Here is a 23,049-nt window from a genome sequence, read left to right as displayed (position 1 = left end):
TTTATTTATTTTTGGGACAGAGAGAGACAGAGCATGAACGGGGGAGGGGCAGAGAGAGAGGGAGACACAGAATCGGAAGCAGGCTCCAGGCTCTGAGCCATCAGCCCAGAGTCTGACGCGGGGCTCGAACTCACGGACCGCGAGATCGTGACCTGGCTGAAGTCGGACGCTTAACCGACTGCGCCACCCAGGCGCCCCTGACACACAGTATTTTGAAGGCAATGAGGCTACTCAGTATGATATTATAGTGGTAGATATGTGTTATTATATATTTGTCCAAACCCACAGAATACACAGCACCAAGAGTGAACCCGAACAAACTATGGACTTAGGGTGATTATAAGGTGTCAGTGTGGGTTCATCACTTGTAACAAATGTATCTCTAGTGCAGGATGTTGATAGCGGGGGAGGCTGTGCATGCGTGAAGACAGGGTATACTGAGGAAATGTCTGTGCTTGCCCGCCAGTTTTGCTGTGACCCTAAAACTGCTCTAAGAAAATAACCTGAAAAATTGCAGGATAATGTCAATATGTTAGTTCTACTTTGTAAAAACAAAACTAAACAAAGAAAATACCACTCTCCCTTCCACTCCCAATAATAATCCGAGCTTACGTATGTAAATAAAATATTGCCTAAATTCTCATGAACATGAAGACAGGTGTGTAAAGGCAAAACACCAGTCTGTGTGCACAGTTAACTACCTGAGCAGACACGGGAAGGGGAAGGGGGACGGGGCAGAGAAGTGAGATTTGATTTCATGCATCCTTTCATTAAATGATTATCACATATCACACAAAGCACATACTATAGCTAAAAGTAAAACAAATAATTTTTTTTAAGTGAAAACACTTCTCCAAAGTGAAATTTAAGGGGCAGAACATCATCATGGAACTGAGTTGCAGGAACGCGGCCTGGAAGCAAACGTGATCTTCTCCATCATTTGCGGGGGGAGCACGGCAGGTAGGGAATGAAGAAGCTTTCACAACAAGGCCAACCAGCTGACTGGGTCTTGCAGAGTCTTTAACCGAGAAGGTCATCGTGACTGCCATTTATGGTCAGGCACAGTATAGACTCGTAAGTTCATCCTTGGTTGATGGAAAAAAAAAGTCTGCACAAACAGTCAAAACATTCATAAAGGACACGAGAGGTTCCGAGTGATTGGCAGGGCAAAGCTTAACTCCGATCTGAAAGCACACGGGGGCAGAGGGAATATGAAGAGAGGGTCCAGGAAGCAAGGGGTCCAGTCCCAGGCAGTCGGCACATGCCTGAATCGGTTCGTAATAGTAAAGCTTTTTACCTTTCAGTGGAAACCCATTTTCAAATTCCTTCTGGATTCTGTCACAGGCTTACATATCCCCTCTAGCACATCTAAGTAGGAAACAACTAGTAAAAATAAAGTCTCCCTTTCTTGAAACGCAGCCCGGCTCGGCTCGCACATAGTGGCCTGGCGCACGTCTGCTTCTACCGACATTTTTTACGTCAGCACAACGGCCAGACTGAGCCTTGAAACGATGTTGTGCTGATCCGCACAGACACGCAACTGGGGACTGGCGGGCAGAGAGCTGATAAGCCAGGAGTTTTGGTGCGTTTTCCTTCAGGACATTACCCTCCAAGCCATCGAATATAACGCCCATAATCAAAATCATGCAGCCACTGGCGACGGGTAGTTCTTAAAAGCTGAACGAGATAAAATTGATTTTCAAAAATCGCCAGGATAAAAACCAGTGTGGGATAATTTTGGAACAAAGGCATACTTTCCAAAGCGTTGACTTCTTCAAGGAGGAAAACGCACTGTATTCTCGAAAGTGAATGTAATTTTGTTTGCAGGTTTAAATCTTTTTCAGGGGCACTATTTTCAAACCTGGGAACCACAACTGTTTGCACCGACAGGAAGTGATCTGCAACGTTCACGTCTGCGTGGAAAAGGCAAAGGACTTGAGTCAGGAAAGGGTCAATGTTCCCGGCCACAGGGTGTAATCTCAGGGCACGTCCCCATCCCCGGGGAGGATTCCGGGTCCCCAGGGGTGGCTGGCGACGACAGGGTCCCTGCCACTCGCTGGCTACACCATCTTTTTGTCACCAACGACATGCATTGCTTTTGAATGTGTTTTTTATAGAAATTATGGTGTTTGAACTTTTCTTACTTGACCAATTATGTAATTTCTACTAGGAAATCATTTCTACTAGGAAAAAAAAATCAATGTATTAAAAATTCAGTAATAAAAGCTGTTAAATGCCAGAGACAAATAGGACAGTAATAAAAGTGTCCTCTAAGGGGGACCAGATGCTGGTCAGAGATATGTCTCAAGATCCCAGATTCACAGATGGAGGCGGGGATAGTCACTCCACACGCCTCTGTGAAGATAGAAAACCACACACACAGATCCAGGTTTTGCCAAGGTCAGTGAGTCTCAGGAGCACCCTGGCTGGAGTGTTTCTCCTCTTAAAGCATCTGATACCATCTGGGGCGCCTGGGTGGCTCAGGGTTAAGTGTCTGACTTCGGCTCAGGTCACGACCTCACGGCTCATGGGTTCGAGCCCCGTGTCTGCCTCTGTGCTGACGGCTCAGAGCCTGGAGCCCGCTTCGGATTCTGTGTCTCCCTCTCTCACTCTGCCCCTCCCCTGCTCACATTCTGCCTCTCTGTCCTTCAAAAATAAACATTAATAAAAAACATTTTTTTTAAGTATCTGATACCATCTGCCTAGGACCCTCGACTATCAACCCACTGAGTAAATTAAGAGAAACGTCCTGCCCAACAGAGGAGACGCACAAACCCCCTCTCCCCAGTGCCCCCTCCTGCGGTGGGTGTACAGGGTTAGGAGGGGCCCAGCCTGATACTCGGGGAGGGGGGGGGAGCTGGCTGTAATGCACGAAGTCATTAAGCCCTTGTCACATTCAGAAATGAGCCTCAAGAATAGTCTGAGCTTTTCGTCACTCTTTCAAAACATCTTAGGAGTGCCTAGGACCAGGCAGCAGGGGGAGAGAATTTGCATGAGGCTTTCAACTTCCTGTACTGAGGAATCCTCAGGGAAGAAAACAAAGAGAGAGACCAGCAGAGGTCATCCTGCCCTAACCTCAACCAGCCCTGGCTCCTGCCGGGAGGGGCAGAGCAAAGAGCTTGCAGGGCACCACAGGGTCTAAGGCCTGTGCCATGAGCATCTTGAGGTGCACGGTGACAGAGGGCAGGATTAAGGGCCAAGGAAGCAGAGGAGGAAGGAAAACGCAGCAGCCCGACTTGGCTCGTGGTAGGTTTGCGCATCTGGCTTCCTGAGCTCAACCGGAGAGATATGTCCTGGTAATCACAGAAAGGCCCCTCCTGACTGTATTAGCAGCCAATTGCACAGGTCCCTCCCTCCTTCAGAAGAAATTCTCAGGCACGGGTCCCTTTACAGCGGCTCTAATGCCTCCTGTCACCTCCTCGGTGCCACACGGCTTCTGTGGGAGTCGTTTGCAGAGGCGAGCAGGGGCCGTTCTTCCCGGGATGAGCGCTGGGGCCACGTTATGGGCGCTGACGGTGCCCGCGGCACGTGTCGATGGCAGCAGAATGGAGTCTTTACGGTAGTTTCTCAAGGTAATGGGACAATAACCACCAAATTTAAGACTTCATAAAAAATTTCATTCTTACTGTGAGGGAAGCAAGAAGCGGAGATAGAAATCTTCTCTCTCTCTTTCTCGCTCTCTTTTTTTTTCCCCCTGATTGAAAACATGAGAATAATAAGACTGGCCCGGCACGGTAATGCGTCGGAGGGACTCCACCACCAGCCGCACGGCAGCCCAGCTTGGATTGGCTAAGTCAAGTCTCCCTGTCCTTGGAGAACAGCAGAGCAGGCGTTGAAACCCTGAGGCCCTACTCGGGTGAACTCGGAAGTGGGTCCTGACTGAAGTCAAGTGCTCAGAGGTTCTGCCTAGCTGGGAGCACAAGTGAACGGAAGGAGGGGTGCCTGGGGGCCTCACCAGTTAAGGGTCTGACTTTGGTCAGGTCGTGATCTCCCGGTTCGTGGGTTTGAGCCCCACGACGGGCCCTGTGCTGACAGCCTGGAGCCTGGAGCCCGCTTCGGATTCTGTGTCTCCCTCTCTCCCTGCCCCTCACTGACTTGTGCTCTGTCTCTGTCTCTCAAAAATGAATAAACATTAAAAAGTTTTTTTAAGAATAGGGAACAGAAGGAGGCGGCCACAGCCACTCATGAGTGTCACGGCGATGCCTGGGTCTCTGAGAAGTCCTTTCAAGAAATTCTACGTGTAAGACTTAATCGCCCTGGTTGCGGGGCATATTTATTTTTACAACTTATTTGATGGAGCGCTCACTGGTGTGAATCACTTTCTTGCATTTATACGACTTTTGCAATTCCCAAACCTATCATTTCAAAATGAAGGCAGCTCTGACCAAGGGAAAAAGGAAGAGTGGATGTGCTGAGCCCCGTGAAGCCCACCTTCCACCGGTGTGCCCCCTCATACCGTCAGTCCTGGCAGGGGGATGACGCCCAGCCTCACGTTTGCGTCCAAGAGACAAAGGTGACACGGGGTCCGCCCAATCCCACGTTGCGCTCTCCCCAAAGCTTCAACTTGCGGTTGCTGCTTTCTCCAGCCCTCAGAAAATCTTAAGTGAGATCTTCCCATGCGAAACGACCTCTGATTTTGTTTTCTTATATGAAAATCCAATCAAGCCCTCAAACATACATACAAACAGCCGTGCGCGCACGCACGCGCGTGCACGCCTGTTTATTCTTAAACTCCAAAGGCAAGCTCACCCTTCTCCTAACTTCTCTGAGACAAACGTCCTGACTCATCGGTTCTCAAAGCTCCCACATGCTGTCGGCTGAAGCAAAGTATAAACCCAAAGAACTGCCTCTGGATATTCAAGGGAATTTCAGTGCTTCCAAGAGTTACGCAGTGAGAAGATAAATTCTAAAATGCTTCTTTCGGGGCGCCTGGGTGGCTTGGTCGGTTAAGCGTCCGACTTCGGCTCAGGTCATGATCTCACGGTCCATGAGTTCAAGCCCCGCGTCGGGCTCTGTGCTGACAGCTCAGAGCCTGGAGCCTGTTTCAGATTCTGTGTCTCCCTCTCTCTCTGCCCCTCCCCTGTTCATGCTCTGTCTCTCTCTGTCTCAAAAATAAATAAACGTTAAAAAAAAATTTAAAAAAAAAAATAAATAAAAAATAAAATGCTTCTTTCGGTTAAACACACTTGAGAGAAATGAAGGTAGGCTAGGCGTCTGGTTGCTGGGTAAACACACGGCCACTGCCAAAGAGAGATTATATTAACGACCACTTGGCAAATCAGGGCACAACGCACAAGGAACTAATTTTAATTAATAAATGAGCTCCACAGTCCTAATGACAGGCAACACAAAAATGTTGCTATAGAAAACTAAATTAAAAGTGTATCTGATGTCTCTAGAGAATTTGCAAAGTACTAACAGATGATACAGTATGGACAAAAAATTCAAGTGGGTGAAAAGGCGCTATGTCACGTTTTGGGCATGCTTAAAAAAGTACAGGTCATGGAATCTTTGCTCCCTAATGACATTTAATCTGAAGAATTAAGTAGAACATTAATAACGATATTTGACCGATTATTGATCCGCACTTTTGTAAAAAAATTCATATTAAGCTAATAATTATTTTTCATGTGGGTACAAGGAACAATTACAGAAACTTAACTATTCATCTCCATTGCTTGGAAGCTGTCGAAACAAACAACAATACATCAGTCACCATAAAAGCTCCAGTATTAAAAGCCTACAGCAAAGATATTCCATTTGGTTTCACGAAGCACTTAGATAAATCAGCCAGAGATGAAAATCCAATATTAACTGTTCAGTATTGTCTTGTCTTGACTTATATAGTGTTTTCTCGGGGGGAACCACGGAATGGCAACCACCCCCAACATACACGGCTTTCCCTTTGAAGAGACTACTGCATTTTTAGTTCCAATAACTAGAGTATTCTCGTAACTGGCAAAGCAAAATTCTTCTGGCACACGATGACAAAGATGTTACCATTCCCAGTCTGGGTTTTTTCTATTTTTCCAAGGATGTGAATATTGAGGCAGGCAGTTATCGTTACTCAAAAACAGACACACAACTCCATCACCATACCCCCCACCACAAGTAATCCTTGATAGAATATGCTGACCTAATTCTGCCCAAATTTCAATTGAGGCAGGTTTCCTAGAATCTGGCATATATGTGAAGCAAAAGGAAAACAAAATCAAAAACAAAAACAGTTTCCTATGATGAATCAAGTGCTTTATTAATTCATCCTTAAAACTGGGTTCTACATATGGAATCGAAATTCTTCAGAAGGACTTATGCTATAATCCTGGGACCAGCAAACTACAGCATGGGGCAAATCTGACCCACCCCTTGGTTTTACGAATGAAGTTTTATTGGAACTCAGCCACATTCACTGTTTACCTATTTTCTATGGCTGTTTCCTGCTTCAACGGCAGAGAGGAGTTTTCACAACAGAGATTGCATGACCTACAAAGTTGAAAATATTTATTATATACCTCTCTGAGAAGAAGTTTACAACCACTGCTATAAACTATTCCTCCCATCAATAATTAGGTGGTAGAGTCACTTGCCTATAAAGGCAATGCCAAAATGTGACACTCATCCACGTTCTCAACATGTACAAGAATGAACGCTATTCTGTTTTCCTGGGAAAAGGATATGGCAATTCCAGGTCTCACAAAAGACCTGGAATGAAATGGCATTGGTTCATCCAGGTACAAGTGAAAGAACAAACAAGTGCAAAATCTATCTATATTTTGCCTCATCGGAAGTTGCATTGTTACATGATACTTTCGGAGTCCATTCTTAACCCTTCACAACTTCTCAGTAGTGGCTTCTATGGAAGATTCCCAGCTTACGTGGTCACATTTGTTGACCTCCCCCTGCTTCTTTCCCCATCTGACAAATGGTGCTGATAACGGCACTTAGATCTACAGAGATTTTAGGACCATTAAGGTGGTAATTCATGTAAGAGCTCTAGAACCATGACCGGCACAGAAGAACCGACCGGTATAAACTGACTTAGCTCAACGAAACTAGAGAATGGGGATGGTAGTGTTTTTCTATTTCTCCACGAAGGTCCGGAGTGTAAAAATAGTTACGGAGGAAAGATCGCACCCCACACCTGCCTGCGCTTCCTGGAGAATAGGACTTGAGGTGCCAAGACTAGTCTTCTATCCAGAGGAAATTAGCATACACTTCAAAGAAAATATTTAATGAGCCAGTAAGTCTGCAGTCAGAACTTGAACAATGCAGGGATGTGGGGTAGTGACGTCCATGCAGGGGAAAGTCTGCGTGTGACTCATGACCCCCGAAAAACTGAACTATGAATGGCCTACTGGTGACCGGAAGTCTTACCAATAGCATAAACGGTCAATTAACACATATTTCAGAGGTTACATGTATTAGCTACTGTATTCTTACAAAAAAGCAAGCTACAGAAAAGAAAATGTTACTAAGAAAATCAGAAGGAAGAGAACATAGATTTATAGCATTTTATTTATCAAAAAAAAAAATACACACATAAGTTCAAACCCGCATTGTCCAAGGGTCTATTATATTTATATCGGGGAGAGCACAGTGTTGGTTATTGTAAAACAGAAATAAACAGAGTCACACTGGACGAGATCTATAGACCTACTAAGAAGAGAACATGAGTATATTCCAATTTTTGAGAAGAGGTTTTGGCTAGGAATGTTCCACGATTCCTTCGCACGACCTGTACAACCAGTCCTTCAGTTTACCTATCAGGTGAGATTCCATGGTTTAGTGCATCTTAACATTGCTCAGCAGATGAAAATAAGAAAAATGTGCACAGCACCGAGTACGGTGCCTGGCTCTTTGGGAGATACGTTGCCTTCTTTATTTTTTGAGCTCTGGCTTCTACTGAGAAAATGCCACCCAGGTGTTAGAAGCAGACTTTAGCAAACAGAGAGAGAGCCCGCGTCCTGCGCTGGAAGCCTTAATCACGCCCAGACCATCTTACTTGTGGAACATGTGCAGAAATCCGCACAATTTCGGAAACTGCCAGTGTATACGTGCATTCCTACATGCACGATATACAAGAACACATGGTAGATCGCGCTGAACAAAAGAGACGCAAGCCGATAAAGTCATGTATTTAGTAATTTTTGACCAGCGATCCCTGTAAGTGCGTGAGAGGCAGCGATTATTTGAAGGAAGCCGTATTCCAAATAAGCGTTTGTTAAAGGGAAACCTTACCGCTGACCTGTTGCTAAGCCATACTTTTCATACAAGGAGTTTGTTTAAAGTGAGTTATACCCCTGAATGGATAACTTTAAAAATATTGATTCTATTCTGTATGCAAATGTGGAGATTATGCATGCTTGTCAAGAAATAAAGAATAGGCAAGTCTACAGGAGATCTTTGCATTTTACATGGTCTATAGATATTATTTCTGCTTTAGCACGGCTTATTTAAATTTCATGGCGAACATCAGCCGCGTTTCAACACTTGTCACATGCCTCACACCTTACGCTGATTTCACTTCAGCAATGTTTTAAAATGTCCTTTAAGTACGAACAAAGTATGCATTTCCATCAGAAGAGCAAGAATTCAAACCCGCACCCTGCACATGCCTGAGGTACTAAAGGAAACCAATTCTTGGGAAAGCTATAGGCTCAACGGTGTGGCATCTGCCCCAGGCCACTTATGCACCCAGGAGGGGGTACCCTATTCTCTTACGAGAGGCTGTCCAAAATTTCAAATGCCATTCTGCCCATTTGCCCACAACAGCAGAGCCTGAACCAGACAGCCAGAACTCTCGTTCCTGGTCCTTGCTGGGGTCGGAGCAGAGCAAGTTCCAGAAGTGAAAATGTTCATTAACACCCAGGGACCAAAAAGGAAAGAGCCAATAACTTATGAAACTGCAGGTGAAGCTGTTGGCTCTTTACTATTTTCATGGTGTGAATGAATCACAAGTCTTATTTGAAGGGACTCAGAAGTATCATCAGCAGTTTCATGTGACAATATTTACTTTGCTGGGAAGGGGGAGAAAAGGTACCATTAAAACGTTTTCATATTTGCACTCAGGGAACAAAACAAATCATCAATAAAGTTCATTTTCGACTAGAACTTGAGGGCACAAGGGTCCTATTCCAAGACACCCTAATAAAGGGGTAATTCTACATTTGCTCAGGCTGATCAAGTGGGGCAAAGTGATCCGCATTAAATGGGCAGAGAGATCTCATTAAACGGGCCGAGAGTGTAATGACGACACGTGGAACCGCGGCCAAAACCAGCCATTTAGGGCCTCAACTGTCACAGTGTCTTGTACCCTCATTTATGGCTTAACCCCAGCTGAGCATCTTATTATTTACCAAATTCTGTTTGGGGTTCACCCCTAAAATGAATTAAGATTCCCTTTAAATTTTACACGGAGTAATGGATTTTTCTGCTAATGTTCTTCCGTCTTTTTGGTCACGATCTCCAAATTCACATCTCCAGTTTATTTAAAAAAAAAAAAAAAAACAACACTGATTTTCAAGTTTCTTCTTCTTCTTTTTTTTTTTTAATTTTTTTTTTAACATTAATTTATTTTTGAGACAGAGAGCACGAACAGGGGAGGGTCAGAGAAAGAGGGAGACACAGAATCTGAAACAGGCTCCAGGCTCTGAGCTGTCAGCACAGAGCCTGATGCGGGGGCTCAAACCCACGGCCCGAGAGATCATGACCTGAGCCGAAGTCGGACGCCCAACCAACTGAGCCACCCAGGCGCCCCATCAAGTTTCTTCTTTTAACAGAAGGGTCCACCAGTGAACAAAGTGGGGGAAAAGCTCTACATGAATTTCCTCCCTCACTGAAATGAAATGTTCTGGGATATCAAGACACTTCCCTCTTCCAGCTTCAGGAGGCCTGTGGACGGCTCGGAGCTCTCCTTCCAGGGATGGGAGGGGACCTGCCACTGAGCGGTGATCACTGGGTGCAGAGATCAGAGAAAACTGTGACATGTGCACCACATGTGCACATCTAACCACGTGAACAGTGATCAGTGAGCACTGGCTTTGTATTTAAGAAAGACTATTGAGCAGGGGCGTCTGGGGGGCTCAGTTGGTTCAACATCTGACTCTTGATTTCGGCTCAGGTCATGATTGCACGGTATGTGAGATCGAGCCCTACGTCGGGCTCTGCATGGACAGTGAGGAGCCTGCTTGGGATTGTCTCTCTCCACCCCTCTTCTGCTTGCTCTCTCTCTCAAAATAAACTTAAAAAATCCTCTCTATCTCAAAACTAAATAAACTTTAAAACAAGTTCCCTTCAAAAAAAAAAAAAGACTACTGAGCAACATTTAAATGTCTTGCTTTTCTTGAAATCCCAGAGAAAATGAAAATTGTGTAAGAAATGTGTCAAAATATGTTTTTGATGACTGCTTTAACATCAGTTGAAGGGACACTAGCATTAATGAATGGCAAGCCAGAAGCGAAGTGAGGTCGAAGGCAGTGCGTACATTTAGAGCTCAACAAAGCTCCAGAATGTGCCAAAACACAAATTAGGCAAAGAGGAAACGGGAGACCTGCAACTCTACAGTGCAGTGGAATTGAAGTGATGACCTATTTAATTCTCCAAGGATTCAATGAAATGAAAAAAAAGAGTTGTCTATAAAAAAAGATGGAACTGAAATTCTGTGTATGACCTTAGAGGTCATCAAACGTAACTCAAGATTCTTTTAAAATTCTATATTCTTCCCATTTGGAACTTGGCATTTAAAACCAAAATGCCCAGGGGCGCCTGGGTGGCTCAGTCGGTTGAGCATCCGACTTCGGCTCATGTCACGATCTCACGGTCTGTGAGTTCGAGCCCCGCGTCGGGCTCTGTGCTGACAGCTCAGAGCCTGGAGCCCATTTCAGATTCTGTGTCTCCCTCTCTCTCTGCCCCTCCCCTGTTCATGCTCTGTCTCTCTCTGTCTCAAAAATAAATAAACATTAAAAATAAATAAATAGATAAATAAATAAATAAATAAATAAAACCAAAATGTCCAGGGCGCCTGGGTGGCTCAGTCAGTTAAGTGTTTGATCTCGGCTCAGGTCATGATCTCACAGTCTGTGGGTTCGAGCCCCATGTCGGGCTCTGTGCTGACAGCTCAGAGCCTGGAGCCTGCTTCGGATTCTGTGTGTGTGTGTGTGTCTCTCTCTCTCTCTGCCCCTACCCACTTGTGCTCTGTCTCTCTTTCTCTCTCTCTCTCAAAAATAAATAAACGTTAAAAGAAATCAAAAACAAAATGCCTGCTTTCCAACGTACAGCAGTAGTTTGTGACCACGTCGTCCACGAGCCACAATACTGAGCAGCACGTCTCAAGTCCGGTGACAAAAGCACCAGTGGGTTGTTTAGGATAAACAACCCAAGTAATACTGTGTCACAACCACTGGCACCAAAAGGATCTGAAATGTTTTTAGTGTGGTATATATGGAATATATATATTGTGATGGACAATGCCAACAGCTGTTATTCGATGAAAAAAAAAGTGAGGATATTGAAATTATATCAGACAAGCAGCAGGTGCTATCCAAATGTGACACGATTTTGGTACATCACTGTTCCAAGGACTGTTTTGACTTCAAAGTGTAATGGATACAGAGGCGCCCAGGTGGCTGAGTCAGTTAAGGGTCTGACTCTTGACTTCGGCTAGGGTCGTGATCTCACAGTTCGTGGGTTCAAGCCCCGCATCGGGCTCCATGGTGGCGGTGCGGAGCCTGCTGGAGATTCTCTCTCTACCTCTCCCCCACTCGCTTAAAATACACTTAAAAATAAAATACACTTAAAAATAAAAGTAGAAGTGACACAGTGATGAGGTACGGCTAGTAAAGGCAAAAGAACACCCGCTCAAAGACATTCTTTGGTCAGCCCAGACGCACTATCTGCTTTATGAGACGCCTGGGTTAGCAGTTAATGTTTCTAGTCAGGATCTGTCCCATGAGAGAGCCCTGCTAATGCCACGAGCGCCCGAAGGGAGGTGTTCCTCTCTGGACACAGGTACAAGGTACTGCTTAGGGCCGGGCAAGTACCAGGAGAGGATACCACCAGTTAACGACATTCTTAATTAGGGCCATAATGTCTGAGTCGCACACAGTAACTTAGAGTAACACTGACTTATATAACGTGTGCTCTTGGGCAACGCTCAAGTTCGTATCAAAATAATAAACCTGAGCGGGCAGTGTTGCACTGGGGCATCCGGCAGAACTGGACCCGAATCCAGGCTTCGTCCCTTCCTGCCTGTGTGACCTTGAAGAAACTACTCAACGTTTCTGTTCTTTCCCGGTGCCCACAATGTAACAGTTTCATGGTGGTACCGGGAGCAGAGGAGGAGACAGAACCTGGGCAGCGTACCTGCTCCTTGTGTTCTACAACCACAGTGGCCCCTCACCACCGTCAAACAGGCCTTGGGAAGGACAAGAGTGCAACAAGGAGGGTTCCGCTTTCCTCTCCTTCCCCCTGCCCCCGTCCCGCCGTCAGTGCGAGCAAAGCTCAGGTGCGGACGGAGGGCAGAGAAACACCTATACGAGTCAGCACCCAGCCCCCCCCGCACGCGCCGTGCAGCACCCGACGCCTCCCCGCGGCGCCCACCGAAACTGGCAGAGGCCCTGCGTGCACCGGGGCAGACGGCCTGTGGAAGGGCCGTCGACAATCTTGACACCGACAAAGTAGATTAGCAGAGCAGACACTGGAATCTGAAAGCAATTTTTATCCCTTCTTGACCTAATTCTGCTCCAAGGTATCATTCTAGGGCCTGGCACATTACCTGCTACATGAGGGGCTGCCGTCGGCCAGCTCAAAGAGCTGCTGGTGTCACCAGAAGGGATTCAGAAAAGCCCCTTAGCCATCTACTCATATGGAGGAGGAGGCTGGCTCCCCAGTAGGTCAGACCAGGACAATCAAAACCCCCACAGACCCCAGCACCCCCACTGACCACAGGCAGCAAAATGCAGGCCATGTGCTTATTTTCTGGGCCTATCCACCCACAGGCAACAAGGGGCAGGAACTGACCGAGGGGTGGCAAAAGCCTTTGGATTCGATCGGAGCCCTAAAAATGAGGGAGTTTAGGGTGGAAAGAAGGGAGCGAGCCAGAAGCACGTGCCTCCTCTTTACTATCTCTAAATACACTGCCTCTGTTGTACCATGTGGTAAAGGAAACCTACAGCCACCTTTGTTCCCTTGAAAAATAGAACCATTCCATTTCCTACAGATAAATGAGATTCACAATGACGCATAATAGAAAACCAGGGATTTCAACTAATCTGTGTGATGTTCAGTTGTGCCAAACCAAATTGTATTCCAGGCCAACAAACCATCTCTAGTCGCTCATCACGGAAGGAAAAGAAATTCCGGGTGGGGAGGGTCCCTGGGGCACGGACCCACACTTCAGAGACACAGCTCTGCTTCCCACCAGGAGGAAACACAGCTTTGTTGCCAGGACAATGGGAGAGCCGCAGGCTTGGGGCTTTACACAGAGGGAGACTCCGTTGCTCAGAAAGCCAGTCCAGAAAGCAGAGAGTAAATGCTTGAGCAGCAAATGACAAAGGAAATGATTCAGAAGGGCTATCTCGCAAGTCTTCTAGGCAAAAGAGGAGGTCTGGCTGGAGACCCTTTGAGCGTGAAGTCTTGTTCTTGAAAGAGAAGAGCAAAGCATCCTGACGTTACTGATCTCTCCCCTCCAGGTTCAGGCCGACCCGAGTTACCTCTCCTTTGTTGGGGTTGAGCGCAGTTGGTCTGTTACTATAGCTTCTGAACTGAAGGACGGAACCTGCCATCACAGACATGGACTCACCCGACAGAGTCACTTAGAACATTAAAGGACGAGGTACGAAAATCATTTCCAAAGCGAACTCCATCATGGCTGCATCCGAGAGCCAGACACATGCTCGGTACGAGACTCCCAAAAACGTAAGTTCCCATACAAAGCTATGCAAGAAGTCTCATCCGGAACAGCACTACGTTTGCAGACACCTCTTTTCTCCTACCTTGGGTTTTGGAGACAACGTGGCTTCAGCAATTTTGCGGATTAGCAATAAATCAAGTGAACTTCACTGACTGATACTCCAATTCATTTAAAGGGGTAGATTAGGGGAGTATGTGTATCGACACTGCAAAGGCAATGTTTATACCCAGACAGAAAGGAAGCCTACTAAAAAAAAAGGAGAGAGAGAGAGAGAGAGGGAGGGCATCTCAATTAATTTTCCCATCTGTATCAAGTATGCAACGACCTATCTCAATATATGAATAACACAGTACCACAGAAGGTAGTGTGGTCCAGGGCAAAGGGAACCACCGTCCTACTGTTTTATTTTTTTTGTATTCTGAGACTTCATTTAAATGGAATCCTATGACATATACTGTCGCGTCTGGCTTCTTCTGCATCATGTTTGTGACTGTCGTTGGCATTGCTGCACACATCAGTCGTTACTTTTTTTCCTTGCTGTATAGTAGTCTACTGCATGAGTAAACCCAGGAATTGTTACCTATCCTACTTTTGACACGTGTTTGAGTAATCTCCAGATTGGAACTGGATGGACGAAACTGTGCCAAACATTCGAGTACATCTCTGATTTGTATATTCTTGTCTTTTTTTTTTTTTTTAACGTTTATTCATTTGTGAGAGAGAGAGAGAGACAGAGAGAGAGAGAGAGCGAGCGCACACAACCTGGGGAGGGCACAGAGAGAAAGGGAGACACAGGATCTGAAGCAGGTTCCAGGCTCTGAGCTGTCAGCACAGAGCCCAACGCGGGGCTCGAACTCACGAACCGTGAGATCATGACCTGAGTCAAAGTCAGACGCCCAAGAGACAGAGCCACCCACGCACCCCTGTATATCCTTGTCTTTTCTAATGTGGAAATTGAGACCTCGTAACTTACTCAACGGTAGGGCTGGAATCCAGCAATCCTCTGCACAACACCTGCACACTGACAAGAAGAAGCCTAAAGAAGAGAGACTCGACTATTTTCTTAGTCATCTCTCTCGTACCATCTTGTCTCTTTATTTTCCGGGTCCTTCTGCTTCAGGAAATCCCACTTTAAAAGGAGCTATTTTTCCCTTTGCAAGTCCATCTTTCTCAGCAAAAAATCGGAAGGGAAATGCAAGAAACCAATTTTTCCCTAATTGATTCCTAAAATGAATCTACTCTCTAGCAACTTTAATTCTTTTCCCACGAGAAGTGAACATAACAACTCATCCTAGACCCTAAAAAACACAGATGTCTCATCCGTAAAAAAGAACGGAGTCGGGGGCTGGAGGTTGCAAGATGCTGAATCCCCACCCCCCTCCCCGGCCCGGGTCTCCCGAGCCAGCCTCTGGCACAGTGTTCCCTTTAAAGATTAGAACATGATGACCCGTTAACCTCACCAGTGTAGAGCCTCCATAGGCAGAGGTATGGTGAAACAAGCTTTCGTCAGTATTTACATCTGTGATGTGTGGAGATTTGCAATTAAGAAACACAGCAGACCGACGGTTTCCTACTTCAAAACAGAGGGAGAATACCGGTGATCTGAAAAACTGAAAAAACAACTATGAATTTCCTAGACAATCGAGCACCTAAAGGTAGTCTTGATGACACTAAGAAGTTCATTAAACTCTCTTCTTCATATAAGTGGGTTTTCTAACCTGCCAATTACAGTTTTCCATTTTCTTCCTAGAATTACACACCATGTGGATCTCAAATAACACCGTCCCTGGAGCCTTCTTCCTGCCAGCTCACACTGCCCCCCGTGGTTCCGTTCCATCCTCCCGTGCATGCATTCATGTTTATCTGTTTTCACTCATGGCCCCTAAAACTTTAGCTGTCCATTACCACCAGCACAATTTCAGTATTTCCTGGTAGCTTTATTTACAGTGACATGTTTAAGAGATGGAAGGCAGATTTCGATTTTATGGATTAGCAATAAAGCAAGATTTACAGAAAGCTACCCGGACCACTGGGAGAAATACTGGGCCTGCAATAACGACAGCACATCCCCAGGGGAATTACACTGGCGCGATCCGTGGCAATGATCCCTCCCACCTGGCATCTTAGGTCCCCCAAGTCCGACACAGCCCAACATCGGGTCCCTTCCAGGCAGAGCAGGGGGTTACGGGTCCCCGGGCGGTTCATGTATCTGCTCGCACATGTCTCCAGCCGGCTCTCAGCAGCACCGTGGGCCGGCCAGAGAAGTAAACAGGCTGAAAATGAAACTCGGGATGGGGAGTAGGAAAAGACGATAAAAGGAGTGAGTGGGCAGAGTTTGGAGTCACAGGTTCAGGACTCCCTTCCTGGGTACCTCCGGATGCCAAAGGACTGGAGACTTGTGTCCCAAAGGAGGCTGAGAGGTAAGAAGAGAAACGAGGAGGTGTTAGGTCATCTTTCTTCTGGAACGTTGGGACACAATGCCCCAAGCACCACATAGAGACAAATAAAGCATCTCATGTAGAGCCATCTATAAAGAACAGATACCGTGTTAAGCATGATGCTAGGCTCACTCCAGCTCAAGGAACAAGGAAGTAGCAAACGCTGGGTCCCAGGCTTAGGGCTGGGGCTGAGGCCGGGACTCCAGGATGCACAGGCAGAGGCGTGCACACCTGCACCTACATCTGGAGAGGCCGCGAAGGTACTTTCCCTCCAGTCCTCCCATCTCCCCACCCCCCCCCGAAGCATGTCGCTGCCCTTGGACCCACCATTTGTCTGCCCTTTCTTGGGAAATACACTCATGAACGTGGCCACTCTCAAGTACGTTTGAGAAGAATGAACTTCAAGCCCCAAGCCTGTGAAAACTGGGGGAGCCAGGAGACCTGCGGCCAGCTGGCCTCGTAGTCCCAGGCCCAGGCACCAACCAGGGTCTGCCAGGAAAAGCTCAGAAGAACCCCATCCCTCCCCCCCCACCCCCACCCCGCCCCCACTGGTGGATCTGGCGGGTTTGTTGAAGGGGTGGGGCATACCTCCTCGTGCATCCCTGCCGGCTTCCTCCCCAAGTGAGCTCAACTCTGCCCTGGAACAAAAGCAACACATACCCTGTGGCATCTGCAGGCCGGTGGTGTGTGTGTCTGGGAGGGAGGGGGGTTTCGATCAGGAGCGGCCCTGCCGCCAGCTCTGGAGTGTTCCTAATGTCAGCGGGCAACAGACCCGGGGGGCACTCCCCCTTCTGTCCTCAACACTCACAGCTGGCCTGCCTGTCGGCCTCCGCTTACAGAGGCTGACCCCGGGGTGGACTCCTCCGGGAAGCACGCCCCTGACCCTGGCCTCCACTAGGCAGCCATCCGCAGGTGAGGGGGCAGACGCCTAAGCCCCCTCCCCGCCCCCCTTCCCGAGCTCCGGGATTTCAAAGCCCCGCGGGGCTGGGCCCACTGGCAGAGCCGGCAGCCATCGCGCGGGGACCCCAGCCACCCCTCCCGGGAGAGAAAACGCCGGGTCCCCCCGCCCTCCGGCTGCTCCGGAGGCGGCCGGGGGGTAGACTCAACAAGTTCCCGGGCCGCGCAGCGCCGCCTGCAGCCCAGAAACCCCGAGGACGCGCCGCGGTGGAGCCCCGCGCACAGGCGGCAGCCGCCGGCGGCTCCTTCCACCTCCTCCTCCGGCTCGGGCTCGGGCTCGGGCTCGGGCTCGGGCTCGGGCTCGGGCGTCGGCGGGCGGGGGCTCCCCCACTCCCTCCCGCGCCGCTCCCTCCGGATCGCCCACCCCGCGCACGCGGCCCGCCGGGCCCCGCGCCGCCCCCGCCCCCGCCCCCGCCCCCGCCCCCGCCCCCGCCCCGCGGGGCCCGGGGCTCCGCCCGCCTCGGTGCCAGCCGGGCGCACAGGCGGCGGGCGCGCGGCTCCGGCGCCCTCTCCTCCGGCCGCCGGGCTCCGCGGAGTAGCGGGGACCCGGGGGCGGCTGCAAGGACTTCCCTCCCGCTCCCTCCCCCTCTCCGCCCCCGCCTGCCAGCCCCGGCTCCGAGATCTCGCCGAAGACAATTGCAGTAAATGAGGACATCGGAGGAGCACGGCGCCGGGTGGCTGTGGCAGGCTCCGCCGCGCCGCCAGCGAGCGAACGCGCGGGCGTCCCCGGAGCCGGCCGAGCCGCTGCCTCCCCGCGCGCGTCGCTGAGCCGGGCCGGACGCGAGCTGCGGCGCGGGGGCCGGCCGGGCCGGGCGGGCCGGGCCGGCGGCGGTGGAGGGGGCGGGCGGCGGGCGCGCAGCCGGCCAAGTCCCCGGAGCCGAGCCTTCCTCCGCGCGAGCCCGGCGAGCCTCGCCGCGGATGCCCTGCCCGGAGTGCTCCGCGCCGCGCCAGGCTCGCCCGGGTCCGCGGCGAGACATGCCCGAGCCAGGCGCCGCACCGACCTCGACTTATCTGTAAGCAGCGGAAGGTAAGCGGAGCCCCGCGCGCCCTCCTCCCGCGCCCCGGCGCCCGCTGCACTTGGCCGCGGGCAGAGCACCGCTCGGACGGGCGCCGACCCCGGTCGGGCGCTCGCACTCGCCCCCAAACGGGCTTCGCCGGGGACTCGGCGGCTCCCGGGGCCAGGACGCGCCGGTGCAGCCAGGAGCGGACCGGGCGGCGGGCGAGGTTATGCAACTGCATCTGGCGCGGCCGGGTCGCCGAGGGGCGTCTGGCAACTTTGGCGACGGCCTGGGAGGAGCGGGGCTGCATGTCTACGCTGTCGGTTCTAGACAAACGCCACAGCCTCCTGAGCGCCCGAGAGCCCTGGCCAGGCAGAACTGGGGGATCGCGGGCGGCCGCGTCCCCGGAACGTTTCGAGGTGTTTAAGTATTTTCCAAACTAAAGCGAACTGGCAAGTACGGCTGATTAACTTCGGGGCGGGGGTGGGGGGTGGGGTGGGGATACGTCCGAGCAGAAGGGCCCTGACGCCGGCCGCGAAGGAGAGGAGCGAGCGGGAGCGAAGGCAGATGCCCACGTGAAATGCCCATTTCCTCCCGTGGCGCCAGGGCTCGCTCGGGTTGGCACTTTCGCGGGGCCGCGGGCCCGGGTCGGTGCCCGCGGGCCTTCGGGGTGCGCGGCATCCCGTGTCAGCCCGGGACAGGCGTGGGAAACCAACCAATGCTGCAGAGCGAGCGAGCGAGCTTGCTGGCGGGCGAGGGCAAGAGGGAGGAGGGTGCCCGCGGGCCGGCCCGGGGCCGGGGCAGCGCCTGGAGCCCAAAGTCAAGAGCGAGAGTCTGCGTCTTGCTGGTTCATGCTCAGGGTTCCCAGCTGGCGTCTCCAGCGCCGGGATGAAGAACCTGTCCCTGTGACCTCAGCATTCTACTACCCAGAAATATGCCATGGGCAGATGGAGCTGGCGATAAGGGGATGCCAGGAGTGGGGGAGGAGAGGCGCCTCTGGAGTAAATAGGGGAGAAAGTAGGTGTTTTTTGGCTCATCTACAGAGCAGGGCTTCTGCCCCGACCCCTTTCCCGCCGCAGGTCTGTGCCTGGGGGCTGGGGCCGGAGAAGGCAGTGGAGCAGTTTAATATGACCTTGTCTGCTTAGGCGCTTAAATCCTGCGGAAGCATCCTGAGGTGAACTGGCCAGAGTGGGAAGGAACTTTGGGCTAGCCCTGCCTTGGCTACCAACGCACACCAGCATTTCACAGGACTACAGCTCAGACTAGCAGAGGGTCGCGTCCATGCGCTGGGAGGTTTTCCCTGGGACAGGGACTGGCTGTGGGTTACCTGTCCACATGCCAGTGGGGGACTGTCAAGGTTAGAGCGAAGGGGACTTGGCTGAAAAATCCCACCCAAATCACCTGACCTGGGCCATTCCCAACGAGTCGCACATGTATGAAAGTGCTCTAATGTTGTTAAGCTTCTGCCACCGAGCGAGCAGAAAGTAACCATCGTTTCACTTTGCAGAGGCGGAAAGTGCTGGTTTGTACTATTCATGTTGTGCTATTTATTGCATTCATATCCTGTTGAATGTCACTTTCCAAAGAAAAGTTCATATTTATCCTTGCCTCTTTGTTGTTGTTGTTGTTGTTGTTGCAAGAATGATTAGCAAATGGGCACAAGCATCTCAAAGGAAAAATGGAAGGCCTGCCGTCTGCATGCCTCACCAGATATTAGTAATTTACTACCCATGTTTACTACTTACATTAGGTGGCACTGCTACTCATGATGGTTTTATTGGAGGCGCATGTGGATAAAAAATGTCTAGCACAGCTATCGCTAATTGCATGATTTTGCATAAATTATGCTAGCTACAGGGAGTGTGGGCTTTTCTTCACCCAATTCACCATTTCCTTAAAGACAGGAGGATTCTGTTTAATTTCTTTAGCCAAATGAAAGACCTCTGCTTAAAGACAGGATGCCCTTGAAACGCAGAGTATGCCTTTGAACTTCCTACAGTTGTCACGACTTCATTTTTTGTTACTGTGATTAGGACTTGGAGCTTTTACTTCAATCAGGCCCATTATCCGATTGACGAGCACAAATACCGGTTAAGAAATAGGCAAAGAAGGCAAAAGCCGGAGAGTTCCAGGCTTTGCACAAATCGCTTCCAAAAAGCCCCGTGGAAAGTTAGATACCCTTATTACTCTGTTTGCCCGGGGGGCTTCTCTGTTCTGCCACAATTGTTTTCCCCATGGCAGAACAGAGGATTTTTGTCTTGTTTTTCCCTCGATCAAGAAAAAAAAAAAAAATGCAAGTAAACAAGCACGTAACTGAAAGGCTTGTGCATGAAAGGCATCAGTCTACCAGGAAGACTCCTACACATTGAAATAAGCAGTCAGAAAATAAAAATGATTCTCAGAACAGTTGATCACAGCAGACCGGCTGGACAGATGCGTTCACTTAGCTAGACATTTGTATTCTCCTGGCTGTTCCAACCCATGGCTGTCTCATTTAGAGCAGCAACTACTGAGCTCTCTTGGATGAGGAGATTAGTTACTGTTGGGGACAGGCTACTTCCCGGGGAATGACGATAAAGAAATCACAGCTAGACGGCACAGCGATGGGTCTACGGACCAGCATCCGCGGAGGAAGGCAGGGGCAGGGGCAGTGGGGATTTGGTATCCTGGAGCTCTGGACCAGCCCACCAGACACCTGAGCAGGTAACACGTCAAGGCTGCTACGTAACCGATCCGGTGGTTAACCAAAAAAAGCATGTCTATTTGAGGCAAACCACAGTCATCTGGGAGAAAGGGAGGTTATTAGGGTTCCCCAAACAAAACTGGCATCTTTTTTAAACAGTTCCTTCACAAATGTGAAGAACCCTTCCCCACCGTAATTCCATTGAGACCTTCGCTTCCAGCCCCAAATTAGCTGACATAATTTATGAAGCAGATCCTTCTCAGTCTCCTCACATATTTGATTTTAATATTTCATAACATTATGGAGCGACTTCAATATTTTAAAGGAAAATTTAATATGATTGATATTACATGACAACACTTTTATTACCGTGAAATTCGCATACAAACATTTGGATAAGCCTTTCTTCGACGTTTGAGCTCACTTATAGCATAAACATAGTAAAACATCATAATTTTTCATCCATTTATTTTTCAGTTTATTTATTTGGAGAGAGAGCGCACACATGCGCGCAAGCAGAGGAGGAGCAGAGAGAGAGAATCCCAAGCAGGCCATGCGCTCTTAATGGGGCTCAATCCCATGAACCGTGAGATCATGACCCGAGCCAAAATCAAGAGTCAGATGCTTAACCGACTGAGCCACCATAGTCCATTTACTTTAAAAGTTGCGCATCTTATGTATTAAGGTCAGAGGAGTGGATTGGGACCAAGTTGTGGGGACCCTGCCGGGATTCATGTAAACAAACTGTTGAGACGTCATCTCACGTTAAACGCCAACCCATACAAAGTACAGGTTCGAACCTCTGGACCATGTATGCTACTGTATCTGCCTCAGATCCAGAGGCACTGAAGTGTCTCCAAGCGACCAAGAATCGTACCTCTCAGAGTAAGAGAAACCATGACTTCAGGACACATGTCCTGGTGCCAAATTCAATTCCTGATATGAAGTCAACCAGCATTTCCTCTTCCATAAGCCATCAGGATGTTCAGCGTGGGTCTGAGTCTGTGCACTTCAGACATCATTCATACCATAATGAATGAGCTGAGGGGCTTCGAGGTATACAGAGATATCATCAAGAGACAAACTGCTGATCTAAAATAAAAACAAAACACTCTAACCTGATAGTTCTGTGTCTTTCTGCTGAGTGCATATTCTCAGCTCTAACTGGGACAGAGAGAAAATTAATTTGAATATAGAAAAGCAGCTATTAGGGACAAGAAGGATCGTGTTTCCAAATTACACACCTTTTCACTAATACCATATTTAAAAGGAATTGGAAAAGAAATATCCCCGAAGTCAATATTCGTGAATATTGCTTTTCTAGTATATTGATCGGATTATTCAGAGTACTGTACATCCACATTACTCTCTTTACCACGTCATCTTGCTGTTACTCAGGTGTGGGTCAGAAAAGATCAGAGAGGGGATCAGGCTGGCACACTACGTTCACCTGAGTTACACTCTTATAGCCATGACCGGGGCAAAGAAATTTTTTAAAGATGGTAACACCATGGCAAGATGCTAATCAAAGTTTATGCTGCAGTTACTATGGAAAATTCCAATTCAGTCCTTAATAATCTAGCCTTGGGCATAAAATGGAATGCCGTAAACTATAGCATACGAGGGACATGAGAAGGACTTTGGGAGGCCACAAATGCTGCACAAAGAAAAGCTGCTCTCCTCAGTACTCCAGAGGGAATGAGGGGGAAAGGAGGCTGATGGCCTCAGCTGCTCATTTCGGCTGCTCAGGTGAAGCAACTACCGTGGAGATGCATCACATTCACATCCGACCTCCGTGAAACTGACCAGTCTCTGTTCGTCATTTCAGTGGTGACGTGGGTCCCTCCACACTGGTTGTTCCCCGGGAAGCATGTGTACGTCAACTTCTCGTTTCTTTATCTTTTCCATGTGTCCTTAGTGGTTAGACTAAACACCTTAGGTCATCTTTAACTTGCTTTAGGAAATCTGCTTGCTTTCATAGTAAGTGGCTTTCGTGTCCTTGGAAATGTACTGGAATTATAAAACCTGGCTTCTGAAAAATGGGCACACATAAGGAAGGTAGAC

At 49.0% G+C, this 23,049-nt stretch overlaps 2 protein-coding genes across 5 annotated transcripts in view; one reads left to right on the top strand and one right to left on the bottom strand.

The window, feature by feature from the left end:
* DOCK1 (dedicator of cytokinesis 1) overlaps positions 1–23,049 on the bottom strand; it is a 525,941-nt gene that overhangs the window by 231,934 nt on the left and 270,958 nt on the right. The window lies entirely within an intron of this gene.
* INSYN2A (inhibitory synaptic factor 2A) overlaps positions 18,191–23,049 on the top strand; it is a 58,520-nt gene continuing 53,661 nt past the window's right edge. For all 3 annotated transcript variants that reach the window (XM_047073608.1, XM_047073606.1, XM_047073607.1), the window contains exon 1: positions 18,191–18,331. The gene's annotated coding sequence lies outside the window, so the exon portion shown is untranslated. The remainder of the gene's footprint in view (positions 18,332–23,049) is intronic.

This window comes from Lynx rufus, unplaced genomic scaffold, assembly GCF_022079265.1.
Source record: "Lynx rufus isolate CCGP_SWC_20201006 ecotype Redwood Valley unplaced genomic scaffold, mLynRuf1.p SCAF_11, whole genome shotgun sequence".
Lineage (NCBI taxonomy): Eukaryota > Metazoa > Chordata > Mammalia > Carnivora > Felidae > Lynx > Lynx rufus.
The sequence above is the reverse complement of the archived record's forward strand: the minus strand, read 5'-3'. Positions and strand labels throughout refer to the sequence as shown.